Genomic DNA, 20,092 nt, shown 5'->3' on the forward strand with positions numbered 1-20,092 from the left:
ACGACGGCCATACTTTAACATGGCAAGTCTAAATATAGGCCAAGAAATAGCAGCTTTAACTATACGCCGGGAAAAGCCGACTAGCGACGGCGTAAGAGAATGCGACGGCCGCGCGCACCTTCGTGAATCGCCGGAAAAAGCTAATTAGCATACCCGACGCGGAAAACGACGCAAACTCCACCCAGGGGGCGCCGAAGTATTACACCTACGACCCGAAGGCGTACGAAGCCGTAGCCTGTCGGATCGAAGCCAAAAGCCGTCGTATCTTGGTTTGAGGATTCAAACTAAAGATATGACGCGGCAAATTTGAAAGTAAACCGGAGTATCAGTAGATACTCCGGCGTAATTCTTCTGTGAATCTGGCCCAAAATGTATTTTCTTCAGCAACATGAGGTGAAATTGAAGGCTTGGTTGGTCAAATTTTTAAATCAATGGTGGCACCATTGGATTACAAAACACACAACATTTTTGATTTTCAAAAGAAAATTTGTTTGGGTTAGCATTAAATACATAATATAAAATGTATAGATATCCTTGTATTGATTCTATATGCATGTGTATCGCTACCCCTGCAGGGGCATCTATATATTTCTGGTTCTTTCCAAAAACAGTGCAGAAGCAGCCAGGCACACAGCAACAGTCCATTCACTTTTGCTCATTGAACAATTTTAGAGGTTTGTCTTTTTTAAATTTTTTTGCTTATAGAAACTAAGGGGGGCATTTTTAGTGTTGTGGAATACTCCAAACACTCGAGGACAGTTCTGAAGGGGACAACTCTTTCTCCCTCTCTAAACAGCAGCAGCACAATCTTTTTCTCACAGCTGAGAACCATGAAATAGTGTGCAGAATAGGTAGAGCTAGACTAGAACAGTCTATAGGTTCAGCACAGATACAGCTAGACAAGTTCATGGCTGGGGACCATGAAGTAGCTTTAGCACAGGTACAGCTAGAGAGTTTCATGGCTGGCGACCATGAAGTAGCTTTAAGTTGCAGCATAGACAGTAGTCACAGAATCCTGGAACAAGATCAGTCCATACCCTGTTTCCCCAAAAATAAGACCTACCCTGAAAATAAGACCTAGCGTTATTTTCCAGGAGGGCTGCAATATAAGACATACCCCAAAAATAAGCCCTAGTTAAAAATGCTTGTAAAATCCTATAATCCACTCTATTACAGTAGTATATAATGTACAATGTGTGTGTTTCTGTAATATAATTATGGGAAAGAGAGCTCCGGCGGGTCACAGAAGCACAGAATGGCACTATAACAAAGGTATTTGGCACAATTATATTACAGGTACACACACATTGTACATTATATACTACTGTAATAGAGTGGATTATAGGATTTTACAAGCATTTTAACTCAGTTCTCACTGGGGATTCCTGACAGGCAGGGAGGGAGAGGGGGAGAGAAGACTGCATATTACATGGTAAGACCTACCCCGAAAATAAGCCCTACTGTGTCTTTTTCTGGCATAATTAATATAAGACCCGGGCTTATTTTCGGGGAAACACGGTAGGTGGACAGCCTCTTGTAAAGAAACCCAGCATCCAGTCCAAAGGGTTCCAGGGGCAAGCAGCCCCCCTCCTCTCAGTTTATTGATACATTCCCTTGAGGGCAAAAGACCATCTCTTTAGAACTCCAGACTATTTAACAGCATCTCAGGCATGATCTACAGGAAATTTTGCAATCTAAACACACTTTTTTAAAAAGGAAATAGACAGGTGAAACTTCAAAGCAGCCATAGAAGAGGTAAGTGAGAGATAAGCACATTTGGATGGCTGGAGCAGAAACTACATTGGAGACGGCTTCTATGCATTCTGAAAAGTGACATTTTTCCTGAAAAAGTGAAATTTGCTTTTAAGTGGATCAAAAAGGTAACCCCACATTACAACTTTTGTGGACCAAACTAATTTAAACATATTCGGTTGGTCCGAATCAATGCATGAGTGTGATTTTTGTACCATGGGTATAGAAAATAAATAAAATTGTTTTGCTTTGCAGACACAGACACAGGCCCGGATTCAGAAAGGAGATACGACGGCGTATCTCCGGATACGCCGTCGTATCTCTGAGTGTGCAGCGTCGTATCTATGCGACTGATTCATAGAATCAGTTACGCATAGATTTCCCTAAGATCTGACCGGCGTAAGTGTCTTACACCATTGTATCTTAGGCTGCATATTTACGCTGGCCACTAGGTGGCGCTTCCGTATATTTACGCAAGGAATATGCTAATTAGGTAGATACGCCGATTCAGAAACGTACGTCCAGCTGGCGCATTTTTTTTATGTAGTTTACGTTAGGCTTTTTCCGGCGTAAAGTTACCCCTGCTATATGAGGCGTAGCCAATGTTAAGTATGGAAGTCGTTCCCGCGTCGAGCTTTTAAAATTCTACGTCGTTTGCGTAAGTCGTTCGCGAATAGGGCTGTACGTAAGTTACGTTCACGTCTAAAGCATTGACGATTTGCGGCGTAATTTCGAGCATGCGCACTGGGATTTTTTCACGAACGGCGCATGCCCCATTCGTAAAAAAATTCAAATACGCGGGGTCACATGTAATTTGAATAAAACACGCCCACATCATCCACATTTGAATTAGACGGGCTTACGTCGACACACATACGTTACGCCGCCGTAACTAAAGGCGCAAGTTCTTTCTGAATACGGAACTTGCATCCTAATTTACGGCGGCGTAACATATCTGAGATACGTTACGCCACCCGGAAAGATACACCAATGTATCTGAATCCGGCCCACAGTTTTTGTTTTATCCAGCTGTATTTACTTAGTGCAACTCATAAGATCCAAGTGAGAGATATAACACCAACATGTCAGATTTTTTTTTTTTTAAAACAGAATAACTGAGTTGGAAAAAGGATCACTCCCATGTGTCACTATTTTGTTGAACCACCTTTTGCTTTAATTATAGCCTTTAGTCTATTGGGGTATGTCTCTACTAACTTTGCACATCTAGACTATGCTTCTTTGCAGACCTGCTCAAGTTCAGTTAAATTTGATGGTGACCGTTAGTGGACTGCAGTCTTCAAGTCATTCCACAGATTTTTTATGGGGTTTAAAGCGGTTGTATATCCGCAAGTTTTTTTTACACCTGAAAGGCAAAAGGCATAATGAGCTAGTATGCACCGCATACTAGCTCATTATGAAATACTTACCTTGGAACGAGGTGAGGAGAACTTACCTGGTCCACGCTGAGCAAGATGTCATCTTGCCTCGGCGTGTCTTCCGGGTATCGCCGCTCCATCGCTGTGATTGGCTGGAGCGGCGATGTCGTCAATCCTGCGCATGCGCGCGAGAGACTTCATTCCGGCAAGGTCCCTTTAGCCGGGGTTCCCAGCTGCGCATGTGCCGCTGCAATCAGTGGCGCATTGCGAGGGGAATACCTCCTAAACCGTACAGGTTTAGGAGATATTCTTTATACCTACAGGTAAGCCTTATTATAGGCTTACCTGTAGGTAAAAGTGGTAGTAAAGAGTTTACTACCACTTTAAGTCTGCGGCTGCGCTCTGACTAAGCCATGCAAGGACATTCACCCTTTTCTCCTTCACCCACCTTGTGATCATTTTTGCTGTGTGCTGTGTGCTTTGGGTCATTGTCATGTTGGAAGGTAAACCTTCTTCCCATTGACAACTTTCTGGCAGAGGGCAGCAGATTTTTCTCATTTCCAGTATTTTGCCCCATCCATTTTTCCTTCTATTCTGACAAGTACTCCAATTCCTGCTGCAGAGAAACATCCCCATAACAGGATAGTACCCCCTCAATGCTTTACTGTAGGAATGGTGTTATCTGGATGGTGGTGAGCTGTATTGAATTTCTGCCAGACATATCGTTTGGTGTCGAGGCCAAATAATTCAATTTTATTCTCATCTGACCATTTAAACACATTTTCCCATGTGGCCTCAGAATCTTCAAGGTGCATTTTGGCAAAACTCAGTCATGACTGCATGTGGCCTTTCTTGAGGAGTGCCTTTATTCTTGCAACCCTCCTATACAAGCCACATTTGTGGAGAATTTGTGATATCGTTGTTACATGCACACAGGCCCGTCGGAACAGGAGAGGCAAAGCAAGCAACTGCTTGGGGCCCCGAGCTGGCCAGGGGCCCCCAGCAGCAGCTTGCTATAATTGCTGCAGCGTGATGCCCTCTAAAATATCCCTCACATCGCTGCTGTTACTTACTGACATTCTGTGGTGGACCCCTGGCTGGTGAGACCCTTTTTACATTAGCCGCTGGCTCAGTGCCCAAATGGTTGCTAGCTGCCACCCGCTTGGCTTGTAGCAACCAGTGACGTCATGAGGAGGAGAGAGGTAGAGCCCCAGCATTCACAGCGTGTGAGCGCGGAAGATTTAACTTCCTCCTCACTCAGTGCCTACTCATTAGCTCCACCCACCTCTTCCATGCGTCCAGACACAGCAGCATGCAGAAATTCATGAAGGAAGGATTAATGAAAGGCAAGTACAATCCGATGCACTCACCATGACAGTTTGGGGTTAAAATGCTCAGTCAGCTCTACCCCAGCAGCCAGCATTCTGTGCTGAACTGTCAGCACTTCACAGGAGCTCCGAGTGTGTGTCAGCCTGGAGTAAACACTGATAACAGGACGGTAGGCAGATAAGGGGTCATCTCAGAAGAAGAAAGGACACCAACAGATGAGATTACACCCTCCAAGGGATGGCAGGAGGACAGATCCTTAAATATCAGGGCAAGGTTCATGCTGGGATGTGACCCCCCCAAAAGTGAAGGACTACAGGTCCCAGCAGAACCCCCCCAGAACTGAAGATGCCCCCCTTAATCACTGAAGAACTACAGGTCCCAGCATTAGCATGTGAAATCTATGGGCTCACACCCTTAATTCTCATTAGTCCATGCTGGGACCTGTAGTCCTTCAATATGGGGGGGTGGGATCACATTCCTAGATGTCAGGGTTCATGCTGGGACTTGTAGTCCTTCACTTTTGGGATGTGACCCCCCAAAAGTGAAGAACTACAGGTCCCAGCATGAACCCCTCAGAGCTGAAGATGTGAAAACCCTGGCCCCCGCATGGGACGAGTCACATCAGCAGCCAGCGGCGGGAGGGGTGTTCCCTTTCCCCGGGCTCTGGTGTGTCGGACTGGTGGCACACTGCATCTGGTGTCAGGCTACGGGTGGAAAGTGGCACACTGCATCTGGTGTCAGGCTACGGGTCACCCGTAGCCTGACACCAGATGCAGTGTGCCACTTTCCACTTTTTTTTACTTTCTGCTATAAAACATTTCTTCATCAATTTAGGCCAATATGTGTTCTGCTACATATTTTTGGTAAAAAATACCAATAAGCGTATATTGATTGGTTTGAGGGAGGGGGGAGTAAGAAGGACACAGGGAGGGGGGAGTAAGAAGGACACGGGGGGAGGGGAGAAAGGAGGACACAGGGAGGGGGGAGGGGAGTAAGAAACAGTAGGCTTTGCGTGCGGGGAGGGTTGGGGGGCCTCCATGTCCAATTTGCTTGGGGCCCCCAAATTCCTTCAAACGGCCCTGCATGCACACAATGACCACTCTTTGTCATAAATTCCTGCAACTGCTTCAGAGTTGTTGTAGGCCTCTTGGTAGCCTGTCTGACCAGTTTCCTCCAGGCTTCTTCCTCCAGTTTGGAGTCATGTCCTGATCCAGGGAGGGTCTGTGTTGTTTCAAATATCTTCCACTTCTTAATGTAGCAAGGTGTCACTTTGCAATGTGGCCACTAGACTACAGGTTGTGATTGAGAAGGAACTCAGCTCCCTCCACTGTTCAACTGTTATACTGCTGCGACTTGTTCGGTTTAATTATATTAGAACAATGCATTGTGGACTGTAACGGTCACCACCGTTTACGATTTCCCTTCCATCAGTCACGACAGCTTATCTGACACTCCACAATCTAGCAGACATCAGACATCCCATTTCCCCAGAAATAACGAGACAAGCTCCGTTCTCTGAGTCAAAATGTATGAACACTTTTAATGGTAACTTAGCTTTCTTATATACAGTTTTAGAAACTAAGTGAACAATGAATCAACTCCACCCACACGGCACTTCAATCACATTCTTTTACATAATGACATTCAGAGGAGTTAATTATCCCCCAGACGTTACGTCTCCGACAAGTTCCCCTCACCTGCATAATACACATTCCTTAAGTCAGACGTCTGACCTTTAGACTGCTAACTCACAACACATATCTATCCTTAATAGCATCTTCACACAAAACCGTGGCATTAGCATCTCACAATGGACAATGGAATGCAATCACAGCTTTAATCACTACAGTAGCAGACTTAGCATATCAACAGCCTAGGTTAAACAGAGGAATGAGTCACTATTGACCGGTTATGGGTCAGCATGAAATCACTTGAATATCTCAAGATATCCTGAAATATGAATTATCAGTTATCAGTCACATCTCATGTACTTTATAATTAATATTTCCCAGTCGCCCTATGCCCAAAAGGGGCACAGGGTGACCCTAGACACAAGAATCATTAGTGACGCTGGCACAGGAGTACCCCCCATCCTCCAAAAGTCTCTGGGTGTCATTGGTCATTTTGTTACATCTCTCCACTTTTGGTGGGAGACTGACACATGAGGGAACCCCAAACGGGTTGACTTCTGAAGTCAGTCAGTAGTTCCAGTCCTCCAATGCTGGTATCCATACCGTACCCCAAATAAATTGCTCCAAACAGGGCATTACTCACCCAGCCAACCTCTGCCTCTCTCAGAGAACATGCCTGCCACTGGGGAGAGGCCTGGCCTGGCCCTTCTCCCTGGAGTCCTTTCAGCCGCTGGAGAGAAGACAGGGTGACTGGGCTCAGTTCATCATGCTGTTGGGGATCTGAGCCAACTGTCCCCCATCCCTGGGGTATACCAGTGGAGACTGAAGTCCCATCCACTGGTGGTAGGTGAAAATCCCCCGGTGCTTGCAAAGCAAAGCTGACATCCTCCTGTCTTAGTGCTGCACCATTTTCTGGGGTTGTGTCAGTGAAGACTGAAGTCCCATTCACTACCCCAGGAACTCCCTCTTCCGTTAGTTGAGAGCAGAGGCTTGTGGCACCCTGCTCTGTTGCCAGCTCTTCTGCTGAGTTGCTTTGAGTGGAGACCACAGTCCCATCCACTTCCACAGAAACTCCCTCTCCTGCTAGTTGAGAGCAGAGGCTTGTGGCACTCTGCTCTGTTGCCAGCTCTTCTGCTGGGTTGCTGTGAGGGGAGACCACAGTCCCATTCCCCCGATATCAGCTCAAGCTGCAGTGGTGTGCAGCGGTCAGCAGCATCCTGCCCCACTGCCAGTGATTCCGCTGGGAGTAAAAGCTTTACCACCTCAGCTTGTTGCTGGAGAGAGGGGCCAACTGCCCCGGCTCCCTGGAACTCCACTTCCATGGCGACTGGCATCTGTACCTCTCCTCTCTCTTCAGTTGGTGCTGCTGTGACTTCTGCTGCTGCAGCACCTCTTTGATGTAGCCAAGTTGCATCCACAGCTGCTATAACCCGGTCTATGATCTCCGGTGGAGGATTAGGTCCATACTGTGCCAGTCCACGTTTAACAGCCCGGTCAAAAAATTCTTCCTCGGGTGTCCTGTCTGTTATGCTGGGCCTTTCTGTTATGCTGGGCCTTTCAGCTCTATCCATTTGGACAAGCTCTGCAATAATGTCCCTTCTCTTACGGTTGCTGGCCGATCTGCCCCGGCTCTCCAGTAAGTCCTTGAGGGAAGAGAGCTTCAGCCGTTCATACAGCGTCTCCATTGTCCTGTGTCCTTGTAGCCGTCCTTCTGACCATGGAATCATCCCACTGCTGTGCCACCACTGTAACAGTCACCACCGTTTACGATTTCCCTTCCATCAGTCAGGACAGCTTATCTGACATTCCACAATCTAGCAGACATCAGACATCCCATTTCCCCAGAAATAACGAGACAAGCTCCGTTCTCTGAGTCAAAATGTATGAACACTTTTAATGGTAACTTAGCTTTCTTATATACAGTTTTAGAAACCAAGTGAACAATGAATCAACTCCATCCACACGGCACTTTAATCACATTCATTTACATAATGACATTCAGAGGAGTTAATTATCCCCCAGACGTTACATCTCCGACAAGTTCCCCTCACCTGCATAATACACATTCCTTAAGTCAGACGTCTGACCTTTAGACTGCTAACTCACAACACATATCTATCCTCAATAGCATCTTCACACAAAACAGTGGCATTAGCATCTCACAATGGACAATGGAATGCAATCACAGCTTTCATCACTACAGTAGCAGACTTAGCATATCAACAGCCTAGGTTAAACAGAGGAATGAATCACTATTGACCGGTTGTGGGTCAGCATGAAATCACTTGAATATCTCAAGATATCCTGCAATATGAATTATCAGTTATCAGTCACATCTCATGTACTTTATAATTAATATTTCCCAGTCACCCTATGCCCAAAAGGGGCACAGGGTGACCCTAGACACAAGAGTCATTAGTAACGCTGGCACAGGAGTACCCCCCATCTTCCAAAAGTCTCTGGGTGTCATGGGTCATTCTGTTACATCGACCTTGAAGTACAGGGAGATAAAGACTCCATTGCCTTGGGTGTTTAATAGACTACAATGCCCACAGTGCTACTGTGCTACCAGAGTGCATTGCATCACGCACAGCCTTCTGGGAGGAGCTACTTAAAGGAAGGAAAGGCTTGGATCCAGCCTCTTGGGACGGCATCTTCAAGCAAGCAGGAAACCTGTGCTGAGGCCTGTTACGAGGGCGCTTAGGGCTAAGAAGCCTGGGCCTACAGTCGCCAGAGCGGATCCCCTATCCTGAGGGGGATCCTTGACGCAGTGTTTGGCATACGCTTCTCAGCAACCAGAGTCGCCTATCCACTGGCCCTTTCTGAAGGCTGCGCGGAGGACTAGGGACTGCCAGTGGTGGAGAGGCCGAGAACCAGGAAAATACAAACAGAGCGTACCGGAGAGGCGAGGCCTCATTTGGTGAGAGGGCACCTGTCCAAAGATATAATAACTGTATCTCAGGAAGGTGGATCTGATAGACTTACTATTATTGTTTGGAGGTTAACACGCCACGTGCAGGGATACATTGCATCCGGCAGTGACTGTGCATTGAATGAATTGGCGCCTGTGTCGCCAGCACGCTATATTTACTGTGAATGTTCGCTTCTTCTTTTTCTTCATACCTATTGTTAATGTGCACCAACTAAAGCTAGCGAAGACTATGGTTAACCAGAAGGAATGATTACAGAATTCAGTTTGACTGTCTGAGCTAACATAGTAGGTAGAGATGTACAGAACTGTTCGCCAGCGAATAATTTGCGGCAATTTTTGCGCGTTCACCAATGCGCGCGAACATATACGCTGTTCGATCCGCCTCCTATTAATTATCATTGAGCAAATTTGGACCCTCTATCTCACAGTCAGCAGACACATTCCAGCCAATCAGCAGCATACCCTCCCTCCCTGACCCTCCCACCTCTAGGGCAGCATCCATTTTAGATTCATTCGGAACCTGCATTCTTAGTGAGAGGAGGGATAGTGTTGCTGCTGCTGAATTGATAGGGAAAGCTTTAGCTAGACTAGTGTTTTCAGTGTCCACTCCAGTCCTGAAAGACGCATCTAATCTCTGCTGTAAGGACAGCACCCCAAAAAGCCCTTTTTAGGGCTAGTAACCCCAAAAAGCCCTTTTTAGGGCTAGTATATCAGTCAGCTTTTTTTTTCTCTGTAATCTAATTGCAGTTGCCTGCTAGGAAGGCAGCGTGTGTGTGTCAGGATCACAGCGTACACTGTGCCCAGTGCCACCCACCACTCATCTATCTTGGCACAGTAGATAACATTTAAAACATTTTTTTTTTTACTGCAATATAATAGTAGTCAGTTGTCTGGCTGGCAGCGTGTGTCAGGGTACAGCGTACACTGTGCCCAGTGCCACCCACCACTCATCTATCTTGGTGGCACAGTACATAACATTTAAAAAAAACTAATTTATTACTGCAATATAATAGTAGTCAGTTGTCTGGCTGGCAGCGTGTGTCAGGGTACAGCGTACACTGTGCCCAGTGCCACCCACCACTCATCTATCTTGGTGGCACAGTACATAACATTTAAAAAAAATTATTACTGCAATATAATTATAGTCAGTTGCCTGGCTGCCAGCGTGTGTCAAGGTACAGCGTACACTGTGCCCAGTGCCACCCACCACTCATCTATCTTGGTGGCACAGTACATAACATTTAAAAAAAAATTATTACTGCAATATAATAGTAGTCAGTTGCCTGGCTGCCAGCGTGTGTCAGGGGTACAGCGTACACTGTGCCCAGTGCCACCCACCACTCATCTATCTTGGTGGCACAGTACATAACATTTAAAAAAAAAAAAAATTGACTGCAATAGAATAGTAGTCAGTTGCCAGCGTGTGTCAGGCTCATAGTGTAAACTGTGCCCACTTGCCCAGTGCCACCACTCATACAGAGGAGTTGGTGACACCGCCACGACTGGCAGGCAGGTCTGCTGCCACCTCCTCTACTCCTCCTACTCCATCCTCTTTGATAACCTCCTCGGCTGAGTCCTCTTCTGCTGCTGCGTCTTGCTCCACATCAGCTGCACTCCCCAGCTCCCCAGAGGCTTTTCCACATCCCAGATACGACAGTGTCACGCCGTCTTGGGGTTGACTTGCCTGAAAGCAGAGAGTCACACCGGACCAGCACTCCTGTCCGCCCTGAACACACAGGTGGATCAGTGGCTGACTCCGCACCAACTGGAGATCGGCAAAGTGGTGTGTGACAACGGAAGCAATTTGTTGGCGGCATTGAATTTGGGCAAGTTGACACATGTCCTGTGCATGGCACATGTGATGAATCTGATTGTACAACGCTTTGTGCATAAGTACCCAGACTTACAGGACGTCCTCAAGCAGGCCAGGAAGGTGTGTGGCCATTTCAGGCGTTCTTACACGGCCATGGCGCACTTTTCAGATATCCAGCGGCGAAACAACATGCCAGTGAGGCGCTTGATTTGCGACAGCCCGACATGTTGGAATTCAACACTTCTAATGTTCGACCGCCTGCTCCAACAAGAAAAAGCCGTCAACGAGTATTTGTATGACCGGGGTGCTAGGACAGCCTCTGCGCAGCTGGGATTTTTTTTGCCACGTTACTGGACGCTCATGCGCAATGCCTGTAGGCTCATGCGTCCTTTTGAGGTCAGTTGCACTGAAGGCAGCATCAGCGACATCATCGCATTTGTTTTCTTCCTGGAACGTGCCCTGCGAAGAGTGCTGGATCAGGCCGTAGATGAGCGAGAGGAAGAGTTGTGGTCACCATCACCGCCAGAAACAGCCTTATCAGCATCACTTGCTGGACCTGCAGAAACGCTGGAAGAGGAGTGTGAGGAAGAGGAGTCAGAGGAGGAATGTGGCTTTGAGGAGGAGGAAGACCAACCACAGCAGGCATCTGTTAGATTTTAAATTCATTAATATTTTTATGAATAAATGTATCTGAGTCATTTTGGTTTAGACATGGTAGCTTTGAGGGCAAACAAGGTCAGTTACATCTGTTGTAGGCCATATCTATTCTTAAAAGTCCTAAGTCAAGGATAGGGGAGGAGATGTTACTTAAATGTACATAGCGAGCGTTAGAGCTCATCGCGACCTTGTTTGGAAACGAGCCAATTGTGCTTAGTTAGCTGTTAAACCTGTATAAATGTACACGTGGTAAGCATAGCAAGTTAGGATTTCCTGGGTCTCCCGGCCCGACAGGAGAGATGGGGGGAGGGATGGGACCCTCTTCCAAGCAAGAAAGATCAAATCATCTTAACATCTATTTCCTCCTTCTGTAACTTTGTGATGCCTACCTGCCATGATGTCTGTAACAACGTAACAATGTAAGCATAAGCTGTCTGTTTGCTGTCATAATCGTTGGAAGAATAAACCATCATATAATGAAGTTATGTCTGAATATTTTGGAAGCAACGCCTGGAGTGGAAGAGGTTTTTGACAACACATCGCATGACACCTGTTAGAGGCATATGTCCACTATGTCCTCTGTTCTATCTCTGTCATCCCTCTTCCCCGTGCCCCCCGCCATTTAACATTTGGCGATTGCCAGCCAGACCAGGGTTCTCGTTGTCACCTATCTGGTACCCGTGGTGTTGTACGTGGCTGGGAGGAAGAACAGACCTTCAGTGAGATCAGTGAGGACGAAGAACGAGACATGAGTAACTCGGCATCCAACCTTGTGCAAATGGGGTCTTTCATGCTGTCGTGCCTGTTGAGGGACCCTCGTATAAAAAGGCTGAAGGAGAACGACCTGTACTGGGTGGCCACTCTACTAGACCCCCGGTATAAGCAGAAAGTGTCTGAAATGTTACCAAATTACCGGAAGTCGGAAAGGATGCAGCAGTTCCAAAATAAATTTAAAAGTATGCTTTACACAGCATACAAGGGTGATGTCACAGCACAACGGGAATCTAACAGTGGAAGAGGTGAAAGTATTCCTCCTCCTACCATGACCACGCCGGCAAGGACAGGACGCTTTACAGATGTGTTGTTGATGGAGAACATGCAGAGCTTTTTCAGCCCTACGCGTCGCCACAGCCCTTCGGGGTCCACTCTCAGAGAACCACTCGACTGACAGGTAGCAGACTACCTCGCCTTAACTGCAGATATCGACACTCTGAGGAGCGATGAACCGCTTGACTACTGGGTGTGCAGGCTTGACCTGTGGCCCGAGCTATCCCAATTTGCGATAGAACTTCTGGCCTGCCCCGCTTCAAGTGTCCTTTCAGAAAGGACCTTCAGTGCAGCAGGAGGTATTGTCACTGAGAAGAGAAGTCGCCTAGGTCAAAAAAGTCTAGATTACCTCACCTTTATTAAGATGAATGAGGCATGGATCCCGAAGGGACTGACAGTGGGCGATACATTTGACTAAAGGCCTGATGAGATGAGCTTCCTTGGGCTACAAATGTTCCACACGCTGCTGTATTTTATCTCTGCATGCCGGATGACTTGCATGACTTATCCGCCACCAACTAGGGTTCAAGCCTCAATGTTTTAGTGCACTTTCTGCCTGCAAAACATAATTTTTTCTGGCGGCTGCTATAGCAGTAGCTGCAACAATACCTACTTTTTCAGGCATGTGTACATGCCTAATTTTTCTGGCCTCTGGTGCTGCACTGTGGCTGCAAAAACAAAACCAAAAAAAAGGCACATACATGTGTCAATTCCCCTTCGTGATCATTACCTTGTTGTGGTGAAGGGGCTTGCGTATCACAATGAAGCGACCACCTCTATGAGTGTGTTAAAATGGCAATGTTGGCACACCCCAGATGATAAGGTCGTTGCTTCATTGTGAACAGACCAAAAGCGATCGGCTGGATAATTTTGCATAGAAAAAACATTAATTTTCTTTGTGATCATCTAAGGCAGGGGTGGGGAACCTTTTTTCTGCCAAGGGCCATTCGGATTTTTGTAACATCATTCGGGGGCCGTACAAAATTTTCTTTCTGGATTCAAACAAACTTGAAGGTAGCCGGGTATAAGAGACACTAGCCTGTTTACATCCGGCCACCTGTAAACCTACTTGGATGAATATATATATATATATATATATATATATATATATATATATATATATATATATATTGTTCTGTGCTAGGAGTTATTGGCACAGCAATTGATCATATGTGTATAGTACATGAATAAGATGTGTCTGTCCTGTTGTGTTGAATGGCAGATGTACAATAGCAGACACTGAAGGAAAGGGGTTAACAACGGTTCTTGCAGTAAAAGTACTTGCACAATATTGCTGCTATCTGTCTGGATAACAATAAGCCACTTTTTATGGTGATGCATTGCAATAAACCATACATAATCACACATAATAGGGTGCACTAGTGACCCCCAACAGTATATCACTGCTAGCACTAAACACAGCAAAGGTAAATGATACATTTCTACACATCCACAAATCACAGTTTAGTGATCAGATAGACTTTTCCTTTGCTGGTCTATGGTCAGTTAAATGCTGTGCTTTGCTCATGGACCCTACAAGCAGAGCCCCCCTCCCCCCTGCACTCAGCCCAGGTAGTATTAGTAGCCACTGTAATCCACATACCAACACTGACAACCATAACTCTGCAAGGTTCACTGATGGTCTTTCTCCCAGACCCCTACACAGACCTATCACCCAGAAGACATGCTGTTGCAGGGAATTTAGAGGCTCATCATATTTCTCCCCACTTTGCATTCCTCACAGCACACAGTCAAAGAAATGCAATGTCTATTGGCAGGCACAGTCAAGAGAATACAGTCAGGACAGCACAAAATGACAAGCATTGGAGGGTAGGCATGATGTTCCTATGTCAGGGGATAACATCTCCCTCTCACTCAGAGCATTAGACAAATCTCTTATTTCTCTCCCCCCTCACAGGACACTGCTGTCTCTGTCTGCAGCCTCTCTCCCTTCCTGACCAGTGACCTGAGCATCGACAGGAGTCAGGCAAGAGATCTGCTCTGAGCATCCATGCAGAACGAGGGACTGGGAGACAACAGAGAAATGTCACACATTCCTAACAAGCCCTGCTACTGATTACATGCATCCAGATAACTTACATTCGGCATTAGGTCCGTCCCAGCAGTGCAGATTCTGTCCCAGCAGTGTCCTATTCCTGCCGCCCTCCATTTCCAGCACCTCCTTCTCTAACAGTCAAATGTGCCGGGCTGAAGAAGGGGGCGGGTTACAGTGCCACTCTCATTGGCTGAGAAGGCAATGGAAAGGCAGAGCAACCGAATTGGAGACAGGAATTGTAAGTCCGCCCCTGGGCACAAGTGACACACACTGTACTTCTCACTCAGTCACTTCAGCCTCCAGTGATGCATCTGTTTCCTCAGTCAGTGGTGCGGACAGAACACTATGGCGGCTCCTTCTCACAGCTCCGCGGACACACACTCAGCAGCAGGGGGGCCGGATGGAATGATTTTGCGGGCCGCATGCGGCCCGTGGGCCGCATGTTCCGCACCCCTGATCTAAGGTGATCATTAAAGCCTACTAGGCCAACAATGGGCCCACACTGCAGAATTATTGTTTTCTGGGTCACTTAACTGTCACTGAACTACCTCAGCACGACCATAGGCTTTGAAAAACCCCCATCGCCTGCAATCTCCAAAACGTTCATTGACGTCAGTGAGGACATGGAACGGGACATGGCTAGCTTGGTATCCAACCTTGTGTAAATGGGGAGTTTGCGGTTGTGCAAATGGACTGTTTGCAGGTGTTTGCGGTGCGTTAAACTGGGAGTTTGGTCTGTCACTGTGAACCCTAACCCTATTACAGACAGGGTTAGGGTTACAGATAGGGTTAGGGTAGGGTTAGGGTTACAGATAGGGTTAGGGTTACAGATAAGGTTAGGGTTAGGGTTACAGATAGGGTTAGGGTTACAGATAGGGTTAGGGTTAGGGTTACAGACTGTAACCCTAACCCTATCTGTAACCCTAACCCTGTCTGTAACCCTAACCCTAACGCTATCTGTTACCCTAACCCTAACCCTATCTGTTACCCTAACCCTAACCATATCTGTAACCCTAACCCTAAGCCTTACACTACCTGATCGATATAACATCATACTTGATGTTTTAAAGCACGTTATTCCAAACAATTTTGGAATGATAGGTGATTTATGCCCTTTATGGATTAAAAACGGACTCTGCAACAACTACATAATTTTCCATGGGAGTTTTGCCATGGATCCCCCTCCGGCATGCCACAGTCCAGGTGTTAGTCTCCTTGAAACAACTTTTCCATCATTATTGTGGCCGGAAAGAGTCCCTGTGTGTTTTAAAATTCGCCTGCCCATTGAAGTCTTTGGCGGTTCGCCTGGTTTGCGCATTCACGAACATATGCTCAAGTTCGCAATCGCCGTTCGCGAACGCAAAATTTTAGGTTCGCGACATCACTAATAGTAGGACACCTGTCTATAAATTGCCCGCTAGGGAGAGCCAAAGAGTATATAGTCTCACATATTTAGCATAATTGTTCTATACTCATTTGTACAGTATTGTTGTTCCTGAGCGCTGGGTGAGGCCTAGTGTAGAGGTACTCCAGTGCTGATAGTATTGCATTGGGGAAATCCCTGCACTGCATTCTTACACAGGTCTGACTCCAGTTTGTATTGGTTAAACTTGTTCCTTAATCTCTTACCATTGACTCCTACAGGGCCCTGTAAGAAGTCAACTGCTGTTTGTTTAACTCTGTTTTACCTTTTCTCTACCAAGTAAATACTTACTTATTGGTTAAGCTACATTTTGTGTGGAGCCTTATCTGTTACCAATTGGATAGGTGGTCGGTTCAAGGATATAACATTTAACGGTATTTTTATTGCTGTGTGATATCATTGTGGTTCTAAACTGCCAGTGGGTTCCACAATCATTGTGTTGTCCAGTTGTACCAAGGGAGGGTTTGAGCCAAACTTCTGGGGTTGATAGGCAGAGCATAGACCCAAATTCTAAACCAGCAGCTCCTACAGGGGTAGTGCTACATTGATAATAGACTTCATTGTGCTTCTAGGCATTAATAAAGCTTTTGTTTTTTAAGTTCTTTATCTATCTCTGACTTGTCCACAACTTTATCCCAAATATCTTTTAAAAGGACTTTGTCACCCATAGTTAATTGTTTGCTTCAGTTGCACTACCAGAGACTAACACGTTCCAGGAAAGCTCTTTTCATGCTGAGCTAATCAAAATGCCCACAGCTGATCACAGTTGAAGGTCAAATGGCATTGTGATTAGCCACTTCCCGACCTCCTCATGTACATATACATCAGCAGAATGGCACGGACAGGCACATGTACGTACCTGTACGTCCTCTGCTAGACGATCGGGACCCCCCCCGGTACATGCGGAGGTCGGGTCCGCTCAGGGGGCGATCCGGGGGAATGGCGCGGCTATTTGTTTTTAGCCGCTCCGTCGCGATCGCTCCCCGGAGCTGAAGAACGGGGAGAGCCGTGTGTAAACACGGCTTCCCCGTGCTTCACTGTGGCGGCGCATCGATCGGGTGATCCCCTTTATAGGGGAGATCCGATCGATGATGTCATTCCTACAGCCACACCCCCCTACACTAGTAAACACACACACAGTGATCCCTAAATGTTACAGCGCCCCCTGTGTTTAACTCCCAAACTGCAACTGTCATTTTCACAATAAAGAATGCAATTTAAATGCATTTTTTGCTGTGAAAATGACAATGGTCCCAAAAATGTGTCAAAATTGTCCGAAGTGTCCGCCATAATGTCGCAGTCACGAAAAAAATCGCTGATCGCCGCCATTAGTAGTAAAAAAAATAAAAATAAATAAAAATGCAAAAAAACTATCCCCTATTTTGTAAACGCTATAAATTTTGCGCAAACTAACCGATAAACGATTATTGCGTTTTTTTTTTACCAAAAATAGGTAGAAGAATACGTATCAGCCTAAACTGAGGAAAAAAAACATTTATATATGTTTTTGGGGGATATTTATTACAGCAAAAAGTAAAAAATATTGAATTTTTTTCAAAATTGTCACTCTATTTTTGTTTATAGCGCAAAAAATTAAAACCGCAGAGGTGATCAAATACCACCAAAAGAAAGCTCTATTTGTGGGGAAAAAAGGACGCCAATTTTGTTTGGGAGCCACGTCGCACGACCGCGCAATTGTCTGTTAAAGCGACGCAGTCCCGAACTGTAAAAACCCCTTGGGTCTTTAGGCAGCAATATGGTCCGGGGCTTAAGTGGCTAGCTACACCTTATTGAGTTTTCAAGTCATTTTTAGGAGTGGGTGGTCCTTTTTCTAACTCATTTATTCTGTTTTTTTACTTTTTTTTTGCTGACATGTTTGTGTTAGGCTTCATGTACACGGGACGTTCTTACAACTTTTCCTGAATGATTTAACTTGGCATAGAGTAACCTACATTTAAAACGTCCATTTTGCATTTAACTGCTGCATTTTGCCACATTTGTGATTTTTTTTTTGTTTAAATAGCCAAAAATGAAAAACGCCTGTAAACGAAATGCGGCTCAACATTAGAACTGTGTTTAGCCGCGTTTGGTGATTGAAATGCCTGCAAACTCAGCTTCTGAACGCATTTTTTTGCGTTCCAAAAAATGCCTCTAAACTCAACTGCCTAGAAACGACTGTAAACGACCCTGTGTACATGGATAGATAAGATAACATAGAGGAGAGTTCAGGGGAAGCAGCAGTGTACATAAGGGCCCTATATCTTTCATTTGGATGTTATAAGTTGCACTGAATAAATACAGCTGGATAAACCAAAAACTGTGTCTGTCCTAATTTCACGCTGCAAAGCAACAAAATTGTATGTATTTATCGGATTTCCATCAACAGGCTGGTATCTTGAATTCTAGATTTTTCGAAAAAGGATGTCTTTCGGCAACTACAGACAAGGAGTTCAACAAGGTTTCATTGATTGTCTGATGTATGTTAACCATTGAACGTATACCTGATGCCAAGTTCAAGTGGTCTTTTATTACCAAATTCTCTGTACAGCACAAACAAATTAAAAGCATCTTCAATCATCATTGGAGGGTACTTAAGAACGATCCACTGTTGGGCCCCGTCCTTCTGGACAAGGCTGGAGTTGTATATAGGGGAGATCCATCTCTAAAAAATCTGATTGCCCCCAATGTGATCAATCCCCCTACCAGACCAACCTTTTTTCACAACCTCAAGGGGTACTACCTGTAACGGGAGTCCCTTTTTGGGCATAGGGTGACTGAGAACTGATATCTCAGATTACATGAGATGGGACATAACTGATAGTTTATATTGCAGGATGTCGTGAGATGTTACAGGTGGTTTCATGCTGACCCACACCAGGTCAATAGGCTCCTGAAAGACATTCCATTGTCCATTGTGTGAGGCTGTTGAGATGCTAACTAAGACTGCTACTGTGAATTGAAACTGAGAGTCAGCCTGGCTCCTAGACCTCTCATTATGTATACTGTTTATGTGTGGAATGTACTTGTTGGAGACGTAAAGTCTGGGGGATAGTTAACTCTGAATATCATTATGTAAAATAATGTGATTGAAGCCCCCCCCATGGAGAGTTTGATTGTTCCTGTGATTACTGTAAGCTGTTGTACTGTATATAAGCAAGCTAAGAAACCATTAAAAGTTAGTTCATATATTTTGACGCAGTAACAGAGCTTGTCAGTCTCGTTATTGAGGGAATTCTTATGAAATGGTTTGGGCCTGCTGGATGGTTGGAGGGTCAGAAGCTGTCTTAGGTTGATGGAATGGGAGATCATGAACGGTGTTAACCCCTGACCGTTACACTACCCTTTGTCGTAAATGCAACGTTTGTATACACAATTTATGTGGCAGAAGAAAGTTTGAAATTTTCAAATCCACTACCACTTCTGCGATTTACCAAATGAAACACTTTACTACCTGCGCTACTCGTTTTATTGTCTATCTTTTTACGTGCTCATGCAAAAAGCAAAATGTTGGACACACCATTGGAACGTTTTCAATTAGGGTGAATGAGCATATTGTTAGTATTAAGAAGGGCCTCATTAATCATAGCGTACCCAGACACTATTTGCATCATCATGATAAAAATCCTTTAGGCACTAAGTTCCAGGTTTTTGATAAATTCATCCCACATTGAAGGGGGGAATCATGTGTTAGAGGCGTTTCACAATAAGAGACATTCTGGATTCATCTGCTCAAATGCTACTTTCCATATAGGATGAATATTGACTGGGATACTAATGCCTTCATTAATAAATCTTTTTTTTTATCATGCTCATTGCCATGTATGTTTACTATTATGTATACATTCGAAATCGCATGCTCTGCTATGTGTTTTAGATAAATAAACGTATCCATATTACACTGTTCTATCTTTGAGGCCCCATACACACGGGAGGATTTATCCGCGGATACGGTCCAGCGGACCGTTTCCGCGGATAAATCCTCTCGAGGATTTCAGCAGATTTCTCTGCGATGGAGTGTACTCACCATCGCATTGAAATCCGCGCCGAAATCCTCTGGCGATGACGTGTCGCGCCGT

The sequence above is a fragment of the Rana temporaria genome, chromosome 12 (assembly GCF_905171775.1).
Source record: "Rana temporaria chromosome 12, aRanTem1.1, whole genome shotgun sequence".
NCBI classification, from domain to species: domain Eukaryota; kingdom Metazoa; phylum Chordata; class Amphibia; order Anura; family Ranidae; genus Rana; species Rana temporaria.